The sequence below is a fragment of the Musa acuminata genome, chromosome BXJ2-1 (genome assembly GCF_036884655.1).
Source record: "Musa acuminata AAA Group cultivar baxijiao chromosome BXJ2-1, Cavendish_Baxijiao_AAA, whole genome shotgun sequence".
In the NCBI taxonomy this organism is placed as follows: domain Eukaryota; kingdom Viridiplantae; phylum Streptophyta; class Magnoliopsida; order Zingiberales; family Musaceae; genus Musa; species Musa acuminata.
Genome location: NC_088338.1, coordinates 35,462,848 through 35,477,876, shown reverse-complemented (window position 1 = coordinate 35,477,876; position 15,029 = coordinate 35,462,848). Strand labels below are relative to the sequence as shown.

Here is a 15,029-nt window from a genome sequence, read left to right as displayed (position 1 = left end):
TCTTTTGAGAAATATTGTGCATCTTCATGCCCAAGTTGTAATCACATACCTTTTATATAAATGTGTTATGTTTTTTATGTTTTAAGAAATCAAAGAACTAATTACAGAATACCCCTTGTATTTAACTACCTTTAGCATCTCGGTCCTTATGCTTTAAAAAGTTTCAATGGCATCCCTATAATTACGAAAATAAACATTTAGGTCTATTTACCATAACGTTGTTTGTTTTATCGACGGAAATACAAAAACAAAAGACAAAAAGGTAATTTTAGCATTCTAGTTGACGATGGTGGATGACGTCGGTGGTGGCGGATGGTGGCATTGTTGGGGGTTGCGAGTGGCTATTGTGGATGAGGAGAGTAGCGGTGAGAGGTAAGAGTGCCTCTGCATCGGCATCGGCGTCGGCGTCAGCGTCGTTGGCATTGTCGAGTGGCTAAAGGGCTGCTCAACATCTGCATTGGTGGCTCTTTCGTCGCTTGGCAATTGCATCAGCGTTGACGTAGATGCAAAGCGGTGTCGCTCTGCATCTGCGTAGGCGTCGACGCAAATGCAGAGCGACCGACGTAGTTGCCGAGTGACGTCACTCTGTATTTGCGTCGACGTCGATGCAGTTGCCGAGTGACGTTGCTTTACATTTATGTCGACATTGATGTAGTTGCCTAGCGACATCACTTTGCATCTGCAAGGGTCGTCGATGCAGATGCTGAGTGATGCCACTTTGCATCTACGTCGGCGCGACGTAGTTGCCAAGCAAAAGGGCCATCGATGCATATGCCGAGTAGCGTCACCTTACATCTGCATCGGTGACCCTTTCCCCGCTCGGCAACTGCGTCGACGTCGATGTAGATGTATAGCGACCCTTATCTTTTATCGTCGTTCTCCTCATCCATAATAGTCACCCGCGGCGTTGCCGTTTTCCACCACTGACGTTGTTTGCCATGACCAACTGGAACATTAAGAGTACAGTTTTGCTCTTTATTTTTATGTTTATATCGGTAAAATTAATGGTGTATGGGTAAATTGACTTAGATGTTTCACTTTCGTAACTATAGGGATGCCAATGTAAATTTCTGAAGTGTAAGGACCGAGATGCTAAAGGTAGCTAACTATGGGAGGTAATATGTAATTAGTTTGAAATCAAAAGTATATGCTAAATTGTTTCATGTTGGAACATGTCTTTTTCAGGAAATACGAAAGATAAACTAGAATGGCAATTCAGTAGGTGGGACTTCAACTTGTCACAAATGGAAATTGAAATGGGACAAAATATACATTGATTCACTGTGTTGGCACATGACATTTCCAGAAAGGGTCAGGATTCATGCTGACTAAGTTGAACTATTGATCTTTTGTGTTTTGGCTAAAGCATAAAGAAGGATCACTAATTCACTCGCAGTTTTTCTCGGAATGTTTAATTGCCGCATGAGCAAGTGGTCTCAGGTATTTGTTATTGCCACTGTGGACCACTAACCTTCAAGATATTGTTGTCTAAACCATATCATGTCTGATATTGAGCAAGTTTTAGACATCAAAAAGATAAATCAGTTTATTCTTGTTGAAACTTGTAGGTCGTGCTAATTCCATTGAGTTTTAGACCACTAGTCTTTGCTTTTGCCGGCCTTATTCCCTTTGGTTATTTGGCAAATCTTTACACAAGTGTTTTGGTCTCTCTTTATTGATCTATGTTGTTCAGTAGTTTTCGTCTCTCTTAATTCACTAGATTCATTCTGCCTTTAGGTACAATTGCTCACACTTCAAGCAAAGACTATTTCCAGGTGACTTTGATGCCCCTAAGTCGGAGCTTAAAGATCATTTTTATCATTATCTTTTTTGCTTTTTTTGCATGTTTCTTTCCTCTCACCTCAATTATGTGGATTGTATTATAATTATTTGAATTTATTATATTTGCACATTTAATATTTGGGATTTGCCACATGACGAAGATCTGATTGAATGTTTCTGAACCAATTAAGCTTTTACCTTATTGTTTGATGATTATACTCAGACGTCAATGATGGGAAATAATTCACATAATTGACCCTAAATAGTTGGATTATAGTGTTTTTGTTGGTATAATGTAGTTCAAATATTGATTTAATTGTGTCGAAATGTTTGTCTTGATAGCGCTAAACCATTTTGACCAAATAGATACGCGGACCCCCCTTGTTTTGGGTGTTTTGATCTAACTTATTAAGAAAAAAAACTATTTATTAAATGGTTTAGAATGCGAGCCCTCTTTGCCCACGAGCTGCCTGCTATCAGTTGTCGTCGCGCACATGCTGCTCATAGTGCGCACCATGTGCCACTAATTCTGGGTATGCTTCCTCCTCTTTGCTTTCATCTTCCTTCCAGTATTTAAAAAGCGCTAGGCGCCAAGGTCCAAAAACGCCCGAGGCGCTAGGCGCTCGCCCGAGCGAAGCGAGGGCTAAAATATAAAAATATATAATATAATTAATAAATATAATTATTTAAAATTTTAAATAAAAATATGCTATTAAATTAAGAAAATTAAAGATACAAAATCACAATGTCACAATAACAAAAAGTTTTAACATTCAAAATAATAAAATTTTACATCAAAGTCATTCATCATAATCAATATTATCGTCATTTTCACACAAATCATCTTCATTAAATTCGTCTTTTTCCTCTTGTCCTTCGACTTCTTCCTCTTCATCAAAATATGTTTAATTCTTTATGTCTTAAATAATAGCAGGAGCCGAGCTTGATGCTTTTGCACTCATTTTTCTCTTTGTCATCTTTCTTATATATGTTTGTAATTCTCTAGCATCTAAAGCTCTTGCCACATCTCCTTATGTCAATCTATCATCTTCAAATACAAGCTCGTCTTCGGCATCTTGCAAGTTAGCACCCATTTCTCCTACCAACCACTCATTTGAATCATTAATATCTTACGATGAGATTGAATCGATTCTATTTTACAAATCATGATGAGCCTTCAAAACTTAATTATACTTTATGTAAAAAAGATCGTGCAATCGTTGATGTTCCAACCGATTTCTTCTCTTCGAGTGAATCTGTCATGTCATATAATTTAAAAATATATTAATATATCTATCTAAATAAATTAATTAATTAAAATAAAAATATTTAGTGATTCTTAAATGCTCAAAGACACTCTAGTTTCGCTAACAACCCGAAGCACTACATGCCAAACTAAGTACTTTGATAGCAAATTGCTGTAAGTTCGGAGTGAAGTTTCCAAATAGACTCCACCATTTAACTACAAAATTTATGTTATTATTAGCAATAACATAGTAACATAATATATATGAAATTAATTATATCAAATTATTAATACTTGGAGACGTAGTTGTCTTGGATCGAACGGCCATTGGAATTCCAAAAAGACCTTCGGTATTTTTATATAAAGATAATTCACGAATAATCTTATCTTGAACCTCAAGGCTGGGAACTAATCTTGCAACGCACTGATATAATCGATCCAAAACTTATGCATCAAACCTAACAGATTTAATTTTATAAAAGAATTCAGGGTTCAAATAATATCCTGCTGCATGTAAGGGACGTAAAAAAATCCAACAACAAAAATTGCCCTTTCTAGGGTTTTCTTGATGTCTAAGATCTCTCCAATATCCTCCAACATTAAATTAATACAATGTGCTGCACATGAAGTCCAATATAAGTGTTGTCTTTTTGTTTGAAGCAATTTACTTGAGACAAATGATAACAAAAATGATAAGACTTAAGAGTTTAACACATTTAATTGAAAATAAAATAATTAAAAAAATTAAAAGATTAATATTACCAGCTAATACATAGTTGCTTCCATTATCGATTATGATTTGAACGACATTTTGTTCTCTAATTTCTTTCACGAAGTTGTCAAGTAAATCATATATCTTGTCTCCAGATTTTACAAAAGATGAAGCATCTATTGACTTTACAAACATAGTCCCTAAAGAACAATTAACCATAAAATTAATTATACTCCTGCGCCTCCTGTCAATCCAAATATCTGACATAATAGAGCAACAATGTGTTGCCCATGATTCTTTATGACCCTTTAGTAAGTCATTTGTATAATTCAATTCTTTTTGCAACAATGGAACTCGCATCTCATAATATTAACTTGGAGGTTTTAATCCTGCACTATATCTTCCAATAGCTTCAATCATATCCTTAAAATTGTCGAAACGAGTTGTAATAAGGGGAAGACCAGCCTGATAGAAGAAGCGAGCAATGTGCTGAATTGTTCTTCCTTTTATTTTTTATCACAAGCATCACTTATATTTGTTTGTCTAAATTTTGAGCCTACTGTTAACAGTATACAGAAGGAGAAGAAGGAAGAGGAGTGTAAGGGGGTGCTGACTGAGAAAAGAGGAAGCGGTAACGGCGACAGCGGCAGCGAGCAGTGGTGAGCAGCGGGAGCGGGAGTGGGAGTAGGATCGGCGAGCAGCAGGAGCGGCGACAGCGGTAGCGGTAGCGAGCAGCGACAGCGGCGAGCAGCGGGAGCGGGAGCGGCAACGAGCAGGGTTAGGGTTGGGCAGCGACAACTGATATCGGTTTTAGTTGGTTCGATTGAACCAACTAAAGCACCAAGACCGAACCAGACCTAAAATCCTGGTTCGGTCGCCTGGTTTAACCCTGGCGCTCGCCCAAAGCTTCCAGCGCCTAGGCTCGGGCGAGCACCCAAGCAGCACCTCTTTGAAGCGCTCCGCTTGGAAGTGAAGCGAGGCGCTCGGGCCTCGCCTCGCCCGAGCGCCTAGGCGAGCGCCCAAGCGCCTTTTTAAATCACTGCTTCCTTCACCACTTTCTCCACGTCTTTCTTGTTTCCCTTCCTCTTCCTCCACCATCTCATCTTCTTCCTTTCTCTTCCTCCTTTCTCCTTCTCTTATCCTTTTATCTTCCTCCTCTTCCTCCATCACCTCCTCTTCTTCCTACCTACTTCAACTTCCTCCTCTTTCTCCACTGCCATCTGTGCCTTTCTCATCTCCTTTTTCCTCTTTGAGTCTTCGGTACGTACTAGTGTACAACATGTCGATACACATACCAACTAGTACATATCGGTCTGGCTAGGGACCGATACCGGTGGTCATACGAGACAACAATCCTTGGGTTACTTAACAATGATGTTAATGTGAACAATTATTCTTGGGTTTCAATACAAACAAATGCTTAAGAGTTAAGAAATTAAAAGCGTGAAGGATGTTGAGAATCAGGAGAGGGGAAAGATGGTCGCAATATTTTCTTTCATTGGTAATCTTTTAAAGTGCTAATAAGTAATAACTATATATTTCATGCGAGATCGTATTCTACTCTAGGATTTATTTGAAGCAAAAGTATCTTCTTTCTTCAAATCCTTGCTTGGCACTTGTATTTTTGCCAATCTAGCAACATCTTTGGAAAGAAGTTCTTAATTTATCTAGTTGTTTTGTGTCACCATTCAGTATTTTGTACTCTTTGCAGTGTGATTGTTGAAGCTTTGAAAATGGACAGTCTGCAGAAAATTTGCTCATCATTGGAGCCCATTCTTCGAAGAGTTGTAAGAGAGCTTAAAACTTATTCCACACCAGAGTTTTCTTAAAATCATTTTCCAGCATTCTATGATCTGCCAATTTAAGTTACTTAATTTCATTAAAGAATTTGCACTTGAAGAATCCACAACATGCCCATGTTATCATTTCTCACTTTGATTTTCCAGTGCGACATCTGATTATTGTATAAATACATCTTTGACACCATTATTTGAGATAATACATTTTTTAACTAGTTTGTTTGTGTACACAAGGAACTTATTCAATCAAATAATAAAAGAAGATAAGCTCTATTTTTTTAATCTTGATTAGTATTTAAAGTTAAGTCATGTCGTGTTGACTTTCTATGTAAATGATGTTTGTTTGGAAGAATTTGAGTGACACCTCTAAATTACATGTGTAATATACTATAGTTAAATTGCTCATGTAGCAGATATTTCTCTCATCTTGAGATTCTATAGAGAGAAAGAGATCTGCAAAAGCGATTGCCTCTTGTTGGTGACTGACAACCAGACAACCTGAGTCCTTTCCTATTCATTGGGATGCTAAGTCTTCTCTATGAGTGGTTTTCAGTCTCTAAAAATTGCATTCGGCTAATTTGTAAATCTATCTATACTTTGGTCAGATAATTAATGCTTAAGATTGTTTGAATCCTTTTATTCTTAAGTTAGTGTAAAGTATCTCTTTCTTTTTGTCTGATTGCTTTGGATATATGTTGTGATTTGTAAAACTTCATTTCTTTATTCCGTAATTGTGTTGTTTTCTCATTCTGTTGGATGTTGAAACATGGCCCCTAAAAATGATTCTCGATCTTTTTCTATGACATTGATAACTCACCTTCTATGAACTTTCAATTTTTTGGTCTCGAAGTTCTATATTCTGAATGGACCCTATTTATTAGCAATATATGATGTTTCTTCTTGACAATCTGATGCTGTATGGTGCTTCATTAGGTCAGTGAAGAAGTTGAACGAGCCTTAGCAAAGCTAAGTCCTCCAAAAATTGGTGGAAGGTAAGACATATTATGACATCATACATCATGAATCAGATGGATTCTTTGAGAATGAACTTATTTTGGATTTTTTTTCCTCTGCATGGAATTATAAGTGACTAAGATGTTATAACCAAATAGTTATGTTGCCATGCTTTCTGATACAATCTTTCCGGTAAAATATCTGAAAGCATGTCAAGTTTCTTGTGAACTTGTTACAGGCTGCACAACAAGTGTTTAAATTTAATGAAATGAAGAATGGTTGAGACAGATAACAGCTGTATATTATGATTTTTAAATTGTTGTCCTAGAGTCTGATTGCTAGAATTTTAATTTATGGCCATTCTGATTGTAGTCTATTTTTCAGAAGCTACTATAGACATATATAGGCATGAGTCTCATGCCTATATGGAGGCTAGGGAGGGGCAACATATTTAACCTAATTATTGCAATAGAGGCAATAACATTAAGTTGTTGACAGGCCTCAATGAGATAAATGGTGCAAATGTATCTATTGGGTTTTGAAAGGTAGTGTTCAATAGTCTTTAACAGAATTGTCTCAAAACCTATCCTGATGTTATTTTCCTACCGAAAATTTTATGTATCTTATATTAAAAGGAAAACAAAATTATTAACATTTGCTTGGTTTAGCAAAAAAAGCTGCATAAAGTCTAGCAAAAAAAGCTGCATACACTATGATTATGATTTTCATACAATCTTTATGATTATACAAGCGGCACTGTTTCTTCATCCCTTTGTGACCAAGTAAGCTGTCTTTTTAATCTTGGACTTTTAGATTTTGTTTTGTGTGCCACTGTCACTATCGGATTGCTTTGGGGAGACTATAGTAAGTGAAGAGTGCATTACATCACAAACAGCAATATGAAGCAAAAGTCTGCAAGGTAATAAGTTATAAGAAAACAGGAACAAACTTTTCTGTTACAGCAGAAATAATGGAGTATGACGAAAGAAGTGAAACATGAGAACAAAGAGGAAGTTATGACTGGGTTACCAAATTTGTTTGATGAAAATGCATTCTGTAAGAATGACCTTTGCTGCACATCTTTCTGTTTTAAGTCTAACCGCATACTGTTCCTATAAAAGATAGGAGTCCTTAGGGATATAAGTAGGTAATAAAGGTAGTTGACCAAATCGGATAAAGATCATAATCAGAAAGTACCCAATCAATTACAAAAATTTCATAAGTGGAATACAACTAAATAAGCTCATGTCTAATGATATCTAGCTTTGTGAAGATGTTCTAAAGTAGTGATTATATTGCCTTGGAAATTGAGAATAGGCCAATTAATCTAATTAACTCAAACAAGAATTAATAGAACTCCGCACAAACCTAACTTTAAGACTTGCTTTATCATATTCAAGCTATTCAATTTCAGCCCATCTTGTTAGTCTTTGCTTGTTAGTTGTGATGTTTCCCAGTAATTGATGTGCGCATCTAAGAAAGATTATTTCCTTCAGTTTGTTGCTTATTGTTTGAAGAAATATTAGCTTCATTTTTATCTACCGATAGTAAAGAACTGATTCATCATCTAGCCTATAAGAAGTTCACCAATTCATCTTCTAGCCTATGAGAAGTTCATTGTTGCAGCATCATTTCTCTGACGGGTAGATTTGGTAATTTTCCAGATTTAATAGTTTTAAGGGTATTCTTGGAATCATCAAATTTCAGAATTGGTACTGCAACTCAGCCCTGCCACTTGGACATATGAGTTATCCTATGCCTAATATGCATCTTTGACTATTTATGCTTGTTTCGATTCCTGGATAAGGTGCTTTATGAATAAAGACTAGCATTATTGCTTGTTGTTTTGCTTCAATCTTCTTGTTCTCCAATTTATCAAGTTTCCCTCAGTGTTCACAGTTGGTGGGAAATTATGGTTTAACCAACTATGAAAATTCTTTACATGAATAATTTCTACTTATGTAATACTCTTTTAGGATCCTTCTGAATTCAAGAAATGCAGGTCTTCACCGAAGCAAATTGAAGGTCCTGATGGAAGAAATCTCCAGCTTCATTTCCGGACAAGACTATCCTTATCCCATTGAACAGGGAGCTGAAATTCATGTTGTGTTGATTGATGCAAACACTGGCCATGTTGTCACATCAGGACCCGAGTCATCTGCAAAACTAGAAGTTGTAGTCCTTGAGGGTGATTTTAGCAATGAAGACAATGATGATTGGACAGAAGAAGAGTTTGACAGTCATGTAGTGAAAGAACGCGAAGGAAAAAGGCCTCTTTTGATTGGAGACTTATACGTCTCATGGAAAGAAGGTGTAGGAACCCTTGGAGAGCTCACATTTCCAGACAATTCTAGTTGGATACGGAGTAGGAAATTTAGGCTTGGACTGAAGATTGCTTCAGGTTTTTGTGATGGTATTCGAGTCCGTGAAGCGAAAACAGAAGCTTTCACTGAAAGGACCACAGAGGGGAATGTAGGTCAGCTTTGCACTATCTTTGGTTTCTTTTTCTCCATTTACCTAAGTTTTCTTTCTGATGTTTATAGTGTACAAGAAACACTATCCACCTGAATTGAAAGATGAAGTCTGGAGATTGGAAAAGATTGGTAAGGATGGTTCATTCCACAAGAGGTTGAATAAATATGGACTCTTTACAGTTGAAGACTTTCTCAGACTTGTTGTTAGGGATCCCCAGAAACTCCGCAAGGTAAGTTTTTGGTTTTCTTGTTTGCTGTAACGAGTCTCTTATTACCTCCACTGTTTGTGGATCTAATTTACTTCACAATGTAGGTTCTTGGAACTGCTATGCTGATGAACACTATCGCAACTGCTATGCTGATGAACACTATCTTCTTGACCTCAGCCAGGTTTTGATAGTCGCAACTGCAATGCTGATGAACACTATCTTCCAACTCTATTGAATGTAAGTACATTAGATCATTTTGCATTTTGGCTTTCCTGAGTAATAGCTTATCTGGGAATTTAATAGTATCAATAACCAGACAGGACATTTCAACATCCTGCAGATGGTGGATCCTATTGGAATTGCCAATTGGTCCGTAATACATGTTGATTGGTCTGAAGGATAGTGGCATCCAAAAGCATATCGAGCACAAGATGTCACTTTTGAGCTCCTGAAGAACATTTCAGTAAGCATTCTCTCTTTCAAAAATTCATACTTTAGAATGTCCAGATGCCTCTAAATTCTTATTGGCTGATATGGGTTTTGTTGACAGTCTATTGATGAGAGTTACCATTTCACCAATGATGAGAAGGTAAATCTTTTAGAACTTGTGTTCGTATATGCTGATTCTTTCCTCGTTCACCTTTTCCTGATTTGCTTTCTCTATAGTTGTCACAATCACCGAAAGAACATCAGATTAGGCAAAAGTAACTTAATCTTTGCAAGCTGACTGCCATGTTCTATAGTTTTTCTTTTCCTCCGAGTTACTTCAGTATATTCATGTGCTTAGGTTGAACGAAGCTTATAATAGGAAATTGGAACATGTTGCAGATATCCATCTAAAATTCTTGTATTTTTGTCGTAGATAGTGGTAAGTGGTAGGACTTTGCAAGAAAATGCTTGTTCTACATGGCTATGTCAACCAAAACCTTTAAAACACTATGCAATCATATAGAGTAGCATGATACGTGCGTGAGGCACAGAACAAATATGGAGGGATTGATGACCTACTATCTAAGCCTTCAGAGAAGCTAATAAAAAAATATGCGGATGGATGAAACAGAACTACTCAATTAGAAGCCGGTATGACTTGTAAGAAAATAATCATGTCTGTTGAAACAAGTCAAATATTTTCTCAGCATGTTCACTAGTTGGAGGATTGAACTCCAAAGCACCAAAAGCATCTATTTTCATTTTTGTTTAGATAGTATTATTTGGTCCTTTACTATCTCTTACCCATTATGCAAATTCTGCATACTAAAAGGTTAAGTCATGCTTAAAAATAATAACAACAATGGGTTACAAATCGTGGCAAGCATGTATACTATGTTGGAATATCGGATAATTGTTCAAAGTGATCGACTATGCAGTGTTCCGAATAATGTTACTGTTGAAGCTATTAAATAATTGTTTAATGCCATCGACTGTAACAATCTGGTTAATTCATGCCGAATCATAACTAATACTACAAGAATTTCATTTTCTTTCCATGTTTGACTTGTATTTATCGTCACAAAATCTTTGCTGCTATTTGTTTTCAGCTAACAATTATACAACAAAATCCAGAAGAGAAACTAATCACTCAAACTTGAGTACACCAAATCTGCTATTTAACTGTCCTTCCAGTGTTTTATAATCAAAGACCAACCTTAACAGTAGTATTGAGTTCTTTTTTGTTTATATCAATCATGTATTTATTTATTTATTTTGCAGAAAGTGGTGACAGTGAAACCTTGTTTGTGGAATGGAATGAAGAGACTTTGCTACTTGTTTGCTAGGAAATTTTATCCTGAAGCTCTTCACAACCTGATGCAGTTGTTCTCAAATGACACCCTCATATGAGACACATCAGCAGGAACACCATTGTTTGGTCTGGTTGTGCCTCCTGACATCACATTGTTGAGTCATTTGCTCCATGAAATCCCTGCCAATTCTTGAACTCAAGCCACCTCATTTTGACACCAAACTCCACCATGTAGCAGCAGAAGATTGTTGGAGGCAATTGGGATGACTTGAATCTATGTTTCTCTCTAAGTAGGGATGAGGTGGATACTACTTTATTTGATGGTGCACTCCACCCAGTACTGGTCTTCTCTCTGTTTTGTGTTTTCCTGGTTATTTGATCTCTTGAGCAGCAAAATTTTGTTAGTCCATTTAACTTTATAGAGTGCTCAATTCTTTTGTAGAGAGAGAGATTATAAAACACTTTCTTTGTGAAGTCTTTATGGCAAATCTCTAATTCTTTTTTTGGTTAGCAGATTCATAAAAGATGTCATTAAAAAAACTTAAACAATGGAGAACAACTTAAAAGTTCTGAACTTCTAAGATCTGATCTCAAACACAAGCTATATGGTATATTGTGAACATAGTGAATAACAATTATTATGTAATGGATGTTAATACGTACAACATACATATAATGTTATGATGTATAAATCAAATGTAATGTTCTATATCACATTAAAATCTGACATAATTTATAAATCATACATAAAAATGATATAATAATGTTTAAAATAATAAAAATCTTCTTGGGTTTGGTCGAATATTATAGAAGATTTGTAGAAGACTTCAAAAATAGCAGCACTATTGATCACACAAAAAAATATAAAGTTCATATGGAATGATAAATGTCAACAAAGTTTTTAGGAATTAAAGAAGAAATTAATCGGGGCTCCTATCTTAGTGATTCCTTGCTTATGCATCTAGGCAATTAAAGCCTCACAAGAAGAATTATCCTACTCATGACTTAGAGCTAGGAGCTATCAATTTTGCACTGAAAATTTGGAGGCATTATCTCTATGGACAGACTTTTAAAATCTTCACAGATCATAAGAGTCTCAAATATATTTTCGTACAGAAAGATTTAAATAAATCAAATAATTAAGTTAGTAATTAATTTTTTTCCTTACTTGCCATTGTAATTTAGGAAATATTAATCTATTTCCTTATTTGTTAATACGAATTAGGAAATAACTATTAAATAGAAATAGAAATAATTTTCTTTAATGGAGACTCACCTCCATCTATTAAATAGATGGAGACTCACCTCCTCCTATTTAAGGGGAGGGATTTCTCTCTTTTGTTTCTCACTTAGCCAAACCTAGCAACGGTAGGAACGAAGAATTACACCCTATTGACGAGAGGTAGGTTTCTGTACCTTTCTTAAAAATAAAAGTTTTAGTTTTTATTTTGATTCTTTAAATGTTGAATGTTTTGTAGTTTAAAAAATATTTATCAATTCTTTAAATATCAAAATTTTTATTATTGCATTAAAGTCTATTAACTGAAGTTTTTATAATGTTCTTTAGTTTATTTAATTTTAGATTTAAATAATTTAAAATTTTACATATTTCATGTATTAAATATATGATATTTCTTGGCATTACAACTTGCCTTTAATCTTATTTGGATTAAGATTTTTGTTAAATTAAAATATATTATTTAAAATTTTTGATATTCTTTGATCTGAAAATTCAAATTAAAATGTACTATTCTGAATTATTTAAAATTTATTTGACCATAATATTTTAAAATTATACATGTGTTAAAAATTTAATTTTTATTTGAATTTAGAAGGTTATTTCCTTGTATTAAAGCTTATCTTACAATTTATCTTTTAATGGGTTATTATATTTTTTTGTTTATATAGTTTTTAGTGAATATATGTTGTTGTATGAAATTTGATATGAATTGGATTGAAATTGCTCACAAGCCCAACCCATAGGTTAGGCCACAACCCACTAGCAGCCCGTAAGCCGAACACAACCCAAAGGTCAGGCCTTGGCCCGTAGGCTTGCCCAGCCCAACCATCATGGGCGGTCACATGCGACTCACATGATTAGTCCATGGGCCTGGGCTAGGTCAGTCTTGTATGATGCATGTGCTAGTCATAGGTGCCCAGTAAGCCAATCACGTTAGTGATGACACGTGTGACTTGACACGAAATTTTTATTATTATTATATTTTTGGCATTTATCATTTTATATTGATTATTGCATATATGCATGTATATATTGTGATGTCCTTGGATCTGTGAAATGGGAATCGGATCGTGATGAGATCACGATAATGAGATCAATTCACCTTTAAACACAGATCCTAAATAATCTCGGTTATAGGTTATTCGAGAGAGACATCGAGATAACTAGATAGATTAGTGTACTGTATAGCCGTCCATATGATAGATGTAGCTAGACTTATAGCTGCTCGTGTGGGGACACTAGGGATACAGTACAGGTGCTCATTGGAAAATGAGTTCATTGATTGATCCGCTTACGGAATGCTGGATGGTTGATAATGCCTTATTGTCAGACAACGATTTTGTAGTCCTAATGGTGTATCTAGTCTTTGGACTTAAAACACCAAGATGTCCTGTATGAGTGCTCCATTCTTTGATACCGGACTTATAGGTTTGGATGTCTCAGATCTAGTACAACCGGTCATTAGGAGTGACAATCGACCTTACGAGGGCTAGTGAGTGTCGATAGAAGATCACCCACTCTCAGCGTCATGAAAGGAATATCCCATGTGTTCTTGCTCAGGCAAATCCCTGGCCAGGGTCATTCGGATTGAGAGAAAAAGAGTTCTCCGGGAGAATCTGATTAGAACGAGACTTGAGTAGAAACTGTATGGGTTTGACAAAATCATACCCGGTATATGGTCTCTGGGATATTCAGATGGATGAGAGACTATAGTTATACGGTAACTGAGGACAGACAGGTCTAATGGATTGGATTCATATGTATCGTCTGGGGACTACGACATAGTGGCTTAGTATGTTCGTAGTCGATGAGCCGAGTGAATTATTATGGAGATAATAATTAAATGAGCGAGAAGAAGTTCTGATAGGTATAGCTCACAGCCAGCTCAATATTGGGCCTAGAGGGTCACACACATATGGTAGGTATTACGATGAGTAGAGGTTCGGATATGAGATATCCGCCAGAGCCCCTGACTTATTGGATATCTAATAAGCCCCTGGATTATTGGATCCTATGGATGAGATTCAATAAGAGCCCATACGAGATTATTGGATAGAGATCCACTAATCTAAGAGGCTTGGATAATTGGATGTAGATCCAATACCCAATATGGGAGGATCCATTAGGGTTTGACAGGGGACCTCTATAAATAGGAGGGATTCAGTTATTCATAGGCTAGAGTCTTTGCTTGCCTCGCATATTCTCCTCCCCCTCTCCACCTCAAAGCAAGCCTGGAGTTTTGAGGAGCCTAGTCGCAGCCCTATTGTGTGGATCACCGCTAGAGAGGAGGACACTTGACTTCCTTCACCCTCTCCTAGAGATCTGCAATAATTCAGAGGTATACGATCTCTCTAGGTAACACAATCTACTATATACGCAGTTTTAAGTTTCGTGGATTTTTCAATCTTCGCACGACAACGAACATCTCTTTGAGAATAGGGGATTTTGTTTTTGTTCTTCCGCTGTGCATGTGATGTCGTCCTAAGATTTTCCAATGGTATCAGAGCCCAGTTGTTCGTGCGAAAATTGGTTTTGAATGTTTGTGTAATGCTTTTGATGTCAAAATTGTTAACGCATTAGGCGAGGAAGGCCAACAACTATTGCTGCCCTTGCTACGCTCGAAGATGGCTACCTGCTTGCTGCCATCTTCGTGTAGGCAGGCTGCCTACAGCGGTGGCCGCAAGGGCAGCGCTCGGCCACCTATGTAGCAACTGCTGATGCAAGCGATTGCAACCGTCAATTGCCGGCCACCCGTAGGCAGAGCCGCCTATGGCACGCAGACGGTGGCACCCGCAGGCGTTGCCTGCGGGCACAACGCCCGTAGCGGCGCTCGCTCACGGAGCAACTGCCTGCATGGGCGGCGGCTGCGGGA

At 36.7% G+C, this 15,029-nt stretch overlaps 1 pseudogene; it reads left to right on the top strand.

Annotated features, from left to right (window-relative positions):
- Nucleotides 1-286: 286 nt before the first annotated feature.
- LOC135598249 (calmodulin-binding protein 60 D-like) lies at nt 287-9,414 on the top strand (annotated as a pseudogene).
- The last annotated feature ends 5,615 nt before the right edge of the window (nt 9,415-15,029 follow it).